Here is a 10,238-nt window from a genome sequence, read left to right as displayed (position 1 = left end):
CCCAGCGAAACGCCGGGACACGTATAACTTCTTTTTTACCGATATAAGGGTTTGAACCCTTCCCGATCACTGACCCCTACCATTTGTCTCACAGTGTAATTACTTAAAATTTGAATGTTCTTAGATTTCGCACTACTCAAAAAGCTCTTCGGGGAGGTACAGAAGGAATCCCATTCATTTTTGTACGATCTCAGTCAGAAGGAATATAAAAATAACAAATTGAAGCAAATAGTTTGGACGGAAATTTCCGAGTCGTTTGAATTACCAAGCAGTGTTGCCGTTGTGCGACTAAAGGGGCAATTTGGCGCTTACCAATACCCTTTGACCCGACTTTTTGAACATTTTGATTTTTTGACCCTTTTCCAAAATTATGTGCGACTTTTGCCCAATTTCAGACATTTTTTTAGGAAATGTTAACAGAACCGTGCTATTAAAAAATATTTCCTCCTGTAAGTACGAAAAAATTTATCACTTACTTAAAACTTTTTAGGGAAATGTAACTCTTCTCGATTTATGTGTATGTTCGCAACCCTGTTTTGTGAAAAGCTCGTCCCGCTATTTTCTTTTTAAATACAACAGATTTATTCTTTTACTAGTAAAGAAAAGCAGAAATGATATGGTGACCCTTTTTTCGTCAAAGACCCCTTTTTTGCGACTTTCTGACAATTCTCAACGGCAACACTGTTACCAAGTAGGTGTTATTTTATTAATGTATGTGTGCTCAATAGGTTAATCTTTATATTTATTAGAAGATGAAGTTCAAGTGCTTTGGAAACGCACCCGGAATAAATACAAAGCTGCGCTTGCCAAGTCTATCTTATCCAGCGGTAGTGCGCGGCGCCCACAAAAACAAATGGATTTGTTCTTGTTGCAGGAAATGGATTTTTTTGCGACCGTCTATAGAGGATGCCGAGTAAGCAATGCCAATTTCTGATTCGATGTTACGATCAGCAAAAGTTGCTTCCGATATCGTAGCAACATATCATCATTGCAAAAGCTCATGTGGATCCTTTTGTTTGTATTGTACAATACTCTATTTTGGCCAATTTTGCATTAGCAATATGGCGACGCCTATAACAAATCATTAATTGAAAATTGAGCAAAATAGACTTATGTATGTAAACAGTTTATAAGGTTTGGCCCTAAGAGTGGGAAGTATTGTACTTGTAAATAGGTATATGCATTCGTTACCATTTAAATTTACAAGTACATACATTAGGGCGGGTCGAATATCTAATTTTTCTTAAATCCCTTGGTAATAGTGAAAATATATTGTATCATGAAGTCAACAACAAGCCTGCGAAATATTAGTCTTTCATTTTAATTGTAAGAGCCCGCGCATCGACCGCCAAGTGACCCACAACACACTAATCGAATAAGACCAATTCTTGTTAAAAATGCTGGGTTTAGCCAAAAATTTTGGTGCATATTATTAGATAATGAATCCTTTAATGCAAAAGATAAAGTCAAGTATCATTTCGCGCAGCCCTTTATCTTATCGTTAATCTCAAACTCATCTATTTTCAAGAAAATTCCAAATATTCTAATCCTTTTTTAATATTAGCTATAGTTTGCGATTTTTTGCAAATTTAGGAACAATTTCGGTAGCTCTAATAGAATAGCCATTATTTTCCATCATCGCGGAAAAATTTTGTTTATACAAATTAGTATGGAAACACTGAACAGGCACAACTTCTAGACACACTAATTGGTTTACTTATGTTTATGCATACAATATAAAAATTGCAAATATAAGAAAATGATAAAAAATTTTGTTCAAGATTTTTTTTATTTTAAATAATTTGTTTATAATCTGAACTATTCTGAACTATTTTAGTCATATTATTATCAAAAATCAGTAACATTAAGTCTCACCTTCAATTTGTTAATTATTACGCACCGATCGAGTAACATTTACCAAAGTTATATCGAAAAACTTAAGTGGATTTCCAGTTTTTTTCTAAAAAAATTTCCCTTCAATAGTATAAATAACCTTTAAATAAAAGAACCGGATTACAGAAAACTGTGCAAGCGAGTGACTTTTTTCGTTCAAGCTGAATGCAAAGCAATATCGTCCAATTGGAGAGTCCGCAAAAGGATTTCCCAGGATATGTTAAAGACTATTGGATTTACTTACAGACACTTTTTCACATAATGGAATTAACTAAAATATTTATGTATATCTAAACACTTATTGCATGCCCCCTAATTTCATATAACGGCAAATTTAGAAACCGCGAAAAATGTGCTTCTGCGGCGACTAATGAAACCATTCCGCACCAGTTTTCAAGACTGCAAAAATTGACTTAAAATGGGCGTTTCTCACCCTAATTGTAATGTATGTAAATACTTATATGTTTGAAACTACTATTAACTTGTCGAACGATTCCTAATCTTTGACAATACATTCATTCACCACGATCTTGAAAACTGACCAAATCGGCGTGACCAAGTACATGGTCATTTTAATATTATATAAACATTAAAAGGTTTGAAATAAATCTCATCTCATTTTTTTGTATTTTTCACTTGGTTGCTGAAGTAATGAAGAATTGAAAATTCATAAGGGAAAATCATAGTTTTCTTATTTTTTATTTTAATATCTTAAAAACGTGTAGACTTATTGAAAAATGATAAATGAACGTGAGGTTCTAAATTTAATAGCCCTTAATTTGATATATCGTCATGTTTATAACAATAACGCATTCCATAGATATTACAAGCCAAAGTTTCATTTTCAAAATTCATACACTTTGATTCAATTGCGCGGGCTAAAGATAAGTTTTAAATTAATTTTTCGTGGCCAATAACAATTGGCTGAGACCTAAGACATCATAATATTACTATTACAATGCGGTCAAATGACTTTTATTTTCCCCCATACAAAATCGACCCAGCCTAACATACATATAGTATAAGCCCCGCAAACCAAAGTTTCCGAAATCTTAACGAAATCTTTAGGAGTACCTTATTTCCGTAAAGATTTTTTTACGAATCTTCAAAGAAAATTATATGAAGTGGTTGACACGATCTCGTAATAAATTTCTGTACGAAAAATAAAGGAAATCCTTAAAAAATTCTGCAAGAAATTCTTCACATAGCAGCATTATTTTCATTGCTTTACCGATTTTCTTCCGAAATTTCGTAAAAGAATCGAAGTGTGCACAGTTTATTTAATTTTAGAAAATTCGACAAAAAATCGGATGAGATCTTTACGAATTCTTTAAAATTTCTCTACAATTCAGAATACTCTGAAAAAATGGTTTGCAGGGTAGCTTTACAAAAGGTATATAAATACAAAAATGTATGAAAACGTCAATTTATAAAGCTCTTTAAACCTACTTTATTTTTTATGAATAAGGCCCTAATATTGTAGTGGAAAGTTAAGAGTGTTTATATATACATAAACACTGGCACTTATTGCGATTGGTTATCAATGATAGCTGCTAGTTATCAATGAAATTGACAAAATGGTATTTAATGTTGTATCATTTGGTCAAATTGATTAATAATCATCAACTGTCAACCACGACTTAACAATCGCAAAACGGGCCATTGAGAAATTGTATTATGTTTATGTAAAGTTTTATTCTAAAAGTCTGAATCCTTTTATGCGCTTATATCATTAATAGACCAACATCGACGAACTACACCGACAGCAACACACAACTAATTCAACATTTGTTCGATAAAATGGCCAAAAATCCAGAGGTTTTAAACTCTTCCATGGATGAATCTTCGTCAACGACGATTATTCGCAAAAAGCCAAAATCCCTGGATTCCACTAAAGATATAGAGGCAAGCTTGCAACGATTGGAAGGCATTGCGACGAAAACCCTGGAAATGGAGAAATTATCTGACCCAGTGAAAGCAGTATTAAAATCACAATTCATTAATCAAATTTATGAAGCTCAAAAGGACAATGATTTTTTATAATTTATTTATTATTTTATTAGCAATGAATTCTTTGACCCAGAAAATCCTTTGTATCAAATATAACAAAATTTTTTTAATGGAATATTACTTATTATAAATATAAGAGAGTACTAAAAAATATTAAATATTAAATAAGCAAATGACAAATAGCCAAAACTTGCCAAAATTTCGATTCCCTATTTATATTTTCGTCACTGTACACATGTATACCTATTTCCAATAGAATATCACCCCAACTTTTTGACCAATTTTGACTATTTTTCTTTTGTTCAATGTTCATTAATTTTTCAAAGGTAAAACCTAAAGCATATATAAATATAAGTTTCAAACTTAAAATTAAATAATCTACAAAGTTTCAATAAAATTTCATGTTTTATTCGAGTTCCCAGAAAATGGTTTAGTATGCAGTTTTACACTCTACTAAGTTTTAGTTTGAATTATCGAAAATCGACGGGGTTTTTATCAACTTAAAACTTGCCTTTATAAAACTAAAACTGAATAGGGTATTTTGACAATAGGTATATTATAAATTATAAACTACTTTGGAAAGCTTTCAATGTAGTTTGTAAATATATTTCTGACAGTGATCGCATCTTGTGAGGCATGATTACTTCGAGAAGATAATATTGATTGTAAGCCAATTCAGGCATTGTCTTATTCGCTGTCCTCTTGAACTTCATCCGCATTTAAATAATTGCAGGCGCTTTTGTCTCCAAGCCACTTACGCAAGCACACTGTAGAATTCACAATATTTATTGCAGTTTCCTTGCTTGCAATAATTGGTTTGCGGTATATTCCAAAACAGCTGGATAAAATTCCGAATGCGTTTTCAACAACCCTTCGCGCTTTGGACGGGTGTTTGTTGAATATAATTTCTTTTTGAGGCAAGTTCGTAACATTTCGGCCAGGATATGGACACATTATATTCTTTCGTAAAGGAAATGCCTCATCTGCGAGAAAAACAAAAGGAGCAATTTCATTTGTGTACTATTTCTCCAGAAATTTTCATATTTTGCGGGTGATGCAAAATACTGTTGCCAAATTTTGAATTTTTAAACACTCCGCCGTCACTATTATGCCCTAAAGCACCTACTATGTCTACCATTATAAATGTATAGTGCGCATCGGCAACTGCCATTAAAACCAAACTGTGCGTATGTTTGTAGTTGTAAGTAAGCGAATTATGGTTGGGAAACGCCTGCAATTTTGGTATTTTTTAATCATGTTTTACGGCTGTATATGGATATCGTCACTTGAAATGCAAAAAGACGTAACAAACATCATCGTTGAAATGCAAAAAGTCATAACTGATAAAAAATTAAAAATTAATTTTTTGATTTATATGAAGGATTTCGTCGAGTTACAACTCCCCACATCATTTTATGAAAACAAAAAATTAAATATTAGTTACGACTTTTTCCATTTCATTTACGATAATGTTACGTCTTTTTGCATTTCAGGTGACGATATATATAATATTTTTATACACACCTGTACTACCCACATGTATCCCATCTATTGCACCTAAGCAATTGGGAAACCCCCACTCATCTGAAGTGCTTTTCCACATATCCTAAGAAGGGGTAGGGAAAACAAATTATAATTTGTCCAAAGAAACACCATTTCCTTAAAGCGTTTATCGTAAAGTAAGAGCCAATCTTTCTCCTGGTGATATTTCTTCATTAAATCTATTGGGTTGATTTGATTCTTCATGTTAGACTATGTTCAAACAGGCCAATTAGCTGACGAAATTAAGCTTTAAATTTCGGCATTAAGTTTGGTGTTCACACACACGTCAGCTGTGCAATTAGCGATACGAAATCAGCTGTGGATTACCTACAGTGATGGAAAAGTTGGTACAATCATACCTTTATTTATTTTGAAAGTACATTCGGTACAAGCACACAATTTTAGGTACATTTGGAACGTAGCCAAATAACTTCTTAGGAAATCAGTTCTTATTTTTATTGACATTACAATTCATTTTCTGGTGCGGGCAACTGGTCTAATAGCTTCCGTCCTTTGTGAGGGGACATACAAATGATACAGAAGGGTTGTCAAAGTAACGCAACTTTAGTTGATTTCTTAAGATGGTCGGAAAATATTTCATTTTAAAACGTGAGATCGAAGAACTGGGAGGAAAGTGATTCACCTTTTCTACAACATAGTTTTGTCTCGCGCTGCTCGAAGAGATGCTTGTCATAGCCAAAATTTGTTTAATGTGAGTACAGAAGTTGATATGGTATCGATGGGAATTGTTATCCTCCTATTCTCTTTATATAAAAATACATATTTACTTTTTAGGTACATCTATCTACTTTTAGGTAAAGTCTACCGTAAACTAGGTACAATTTTATAATTAAATTTTTCATCCCTGATGGAATATCAGCTGTAAAAGGGGGCCAGAAACGAACAGCTGATTGCTCTTTGTTCAATAAACATACCTCCAAGACAAAATTAAACATTCCTAGCAGGGTTACATAGAGAATCTGAGACAAATTAATTGCCAAATTCAGTATCAGACACAGTGATGAAATTCATGGTACAATTGTACTTTTTTGGTACATTTTGCAAGCCAGAAGCACATTGGTACTACATTGACATTTTTGATACAATTTTCTTAAAATACCGCACTGCACCACACTGTGTATACTTGGTATTAGCATTTTTGTGGATAAAAATATAGTAATCTTTTTCTACCTCGTAGAAGTAATTACGTCGTGCTTATTAAAAATGAAATGTTTGATAAAATCAACAAAAATTTTTTTTTATTTATTCATAAACATTTTCAGTAAGTACTTACAGAAACATAGAGAGGGAAATTGAGATGTAGAGAAAATTATTATAAAAAGTTATTGAACAAAAAACTTGCAAAAACGTGCAACTTACGCCATTTTGACTTTCTGACGTTTAAGATTTGCCGCCTAATTTTCCTTTTGCTTGGGAATATTTACCAAAAATTAAAAAATCTATCTTAGATTAAAATTATGCATCTATATTTTAATTTCACTAGTTTTGTTTTGAGCATGTTTTTAACAAATCTTCCTCTAAACAGTTTGTTTACATTTGAAATTGACACATGACTGATTTTTTACTTGCAACAATTTGCAGCTCTATCGGGGTGTTAAGCTCTGGAATTCGCCCTCTTGCCAATTTTTTGGGTTATTGAATCCAGTAAAAACTTGCAAGTACTGGTAACTATTCGTAAATATTTTTTGATCTTGAACGAGTCTTGGAGTCTTTTCGTATCCAGACAAAAGTATCCATCAGAAAAAGTTCTGAGCATTCGCTATTAAAGAAACAAAAAATACCATACTTGCAATCTTTGAAACAGCTGATCATTTTCCCAGTTTTAATACACGGTTAAAAATTTCGGTTTTAATTTTAAACTTTTTGGACTACATATATGACCAAACTAAATTTAGTTTCAAATACAAACTTTCCAAGTTTAAAAAAAAGAGAGCACAGTTCGGTTTGAATTTTAAACCCAAACATTTTCTATTTCGTTTGCTTTACGTTACACTTCACGAAAGCTTTTTCATAATTAAGAATAAAAAAAAAAAATTAAATTTCATGTTCCGTCTGATGGGGATTGAACCCGGAGAGCCTTGGTAGCAACCAATTGTATCAAGCATCTTTGCACACTCAGCTACAGCCATGCATATAAATGTGCTTTCAAATGTTGAGTTTGAATAAACAACACATTTCGCTATGTTGATGCCGTCAGTTCATACCCTGCAAAAATAGCTGGACCATATAGTATATTTGTGGCATATTGGAGTACTTACAAAGGTGCTCCTCCGTCATGCTGTAGCGGACCAATTCGTGTCTCTGCACCAGCTTATTGTTACCCGATCACTGCTCGTGTTTTAACGAAATGTGATTGAAGTTGAGCATTTGAAAGCACATTCGCATGTCTGGCTGTAGCTGAACGTGTAGAGATGCCGGCTGTTATTTGTGAGCTCCCATAAGGTTCGGGTTCTAATGCCGTCAGAGGCAACATGTAATTTTTGAAGTGAAACTTCTTTAGCGGCGGTTGGTTGGGTGGGAGTAAATGGGCAAATTCAGCGGAAATTGCACACGGAAATTGTGCAGCGGAAATGATGCGAATTTAACAAAAATTTGCTAATAAAAGGTTAAATAATAACACTTAGAAATAGGCCAATACACGAATGAAAGTAAAGGTGAGTACGTACATAGATAAAGAAAAGGATAAAGGCAAAGGTAAAAATGAAAACAAAAACAAAGATGCTTAAAGATAAAGGCAAAAATAAATTTAAACACTTTAATTATATATATATGTATAAGGGCAAAGGTGAAGGGGAATATGTAGATGAAGAAAATAATAAATATAAAATTAAAAACAAAGACGAGGATGAGGATACCGATAAAAGTAAAAACGAAGATAGGGGAAGAAAGATTAAAATGAAGGTAATTAAAGAGGAAGGGATATACAGAGAGACACAGAGACTCAATCTGGCAACTATTTTGGGATTATAGAAATTTTCGGGATTCTCGACACTTATCGTTAAAATAATCGATATTTTTTATCGGTTTTGTTATCGATATTTTTATCGATTTTCTTATCGAAATTTTTATCGATATTGTCATAAATTTTGCTATCGATATTTTCGGAATTTATCGATAAAATAATCGATTTTTTTATCGATATTTTTATTGATATGTTATCGATTTTTTTAACTATTTTGTTGGCGATTTTTTCTATCGATTTTTGTTATAGATATTTATCGATTTTGTTATCGATATTTATCGATTTGGTTATCGTTTTTGTAATTGATATTTATTGATTTTGTAATCGATATTTATCGATTTTCTTATAGATTTTGTTATCGATTCTTATCAGTCTTGTTATCGATATTTATCGATTTTGTTATCGATATATTTCGATTTTGTTATCGATATTTATCGATTTTGTTATCGATATTTATCGATTTTGTTTTCGATATTTATCGATTTTGTTATCGATATTTATCAATTTCGTTATCGATATTTATCGATTTTGTTATCAATATTTATCGATTTTGTTATCGATTTTTTATTGATATTTTTGTCGATTTTGTTATCGATATTTTTATCGATTTTCTAATCGATTTTTCTACCAGTGGTATTATCGATGTTGCTGTTGAAATTTTTGTCGAATTTGTCATCGATTTTGCTATCGATATTTCTATCGGTTTTGCTATCGAAATTTTGTTGGACGAAAAGAGTATAAGAAAGAGTATAAAGATAAAAATGAAGATAATGGAAAACAGAATAACATGAATATTATTACAACGAACAGGGGTAGAGGTAGGGGCAGTGTTGCCACAGACAAATTTTTTTTCCTACCAAAACTTCCTACCAACATCAACCAAAACCGACCAAAATTATATTTAAGTTTTTAATATTTTTTTAATGACAAGGCTTCGAGATTTATGCATAAAAGTCGTTAAATCGTTATTAAAACAACAGATTTGTAAAATAATAGCTAGAGAAGATATCGCCTAACAAGGCAATGCCTTCAAAGAATAAACTGTTTTTTCGCTCTCCTGTAAAATTTGAGTGCCGTTAGATAGGCGGTTTTGCAATTGGGCGATGGGCGGTTTTGTAAAAACATCGACTATATTATTATTATTACGTCTGGGATACACTCGCTGCGACCTTAGAAGATCTATTGTTCTTAACTCTAATTGTAATCATGCCAACTTTATTTTCTTTCAGAAGTTAGGCACTTTGGAGGGCGCCATGTTTAAATAAAATTTTGGATGAAGACAATCCTTCCCCAAAGTGTATCAGTCTGATATTTATGATACGTGGGCAGTCACATAAGTAGAATATGCTCTGGAGTTTCCTCCACCAGCTCACTAAAGGCTAGGGACCATGAAAGTGCGTTTGGGTTCCACGCTTTGCGAGACAGTCAGCTTTTGTTGCCTTCAAACCCTTCATGTCCCGGAACCCCACACAACGTTACGTTATAGTTGGCTTCCAAGTGATTCAAAAGAGTTTTACAGCTAACCACAAGCCTGATGCCGTTTTAAAAGAGTCTAAAGCGTTTAACCTGCCTGAATATCCAACATAATATTTAATTTGGTCGCATTTGTCCTTCTACACAGACCACGATTGCGAAGAGTTTCGCCTGGAATATAGTTGGGTATGCGTAAATTGGCAGACTTTCTAGAATTTTGGTCCAAATACGCATGCCCCAGTACTCTCTTCATTCATCTTTGATCCGTCAGTAGTCCCTTTCAGGAATTCTGATCTTGTAGGGTTTATAGAAAGATAACTCGGGATTATCCAGTAAC

This window comes from Rhagoletis pomonella, unplaced genomic scaffold, assembly GCF_013731165.1.
Source record: "Rhagoletis pomonella isolate Grant_MI unplaced genomic scaffold, Rhpom_1.0 Rhpom_scaffold_00002, whole genome shotgun sequence".
Classification (NCBI taxonomy): Eukaryota; Metazoa; Arthropoda; class Insecta; order Diptera; family Tephritidae; genus Rhagoletis; species Rhagoletis pomonella.
This window is presented reverse-complemented; position numbering follows the sequence as displayed.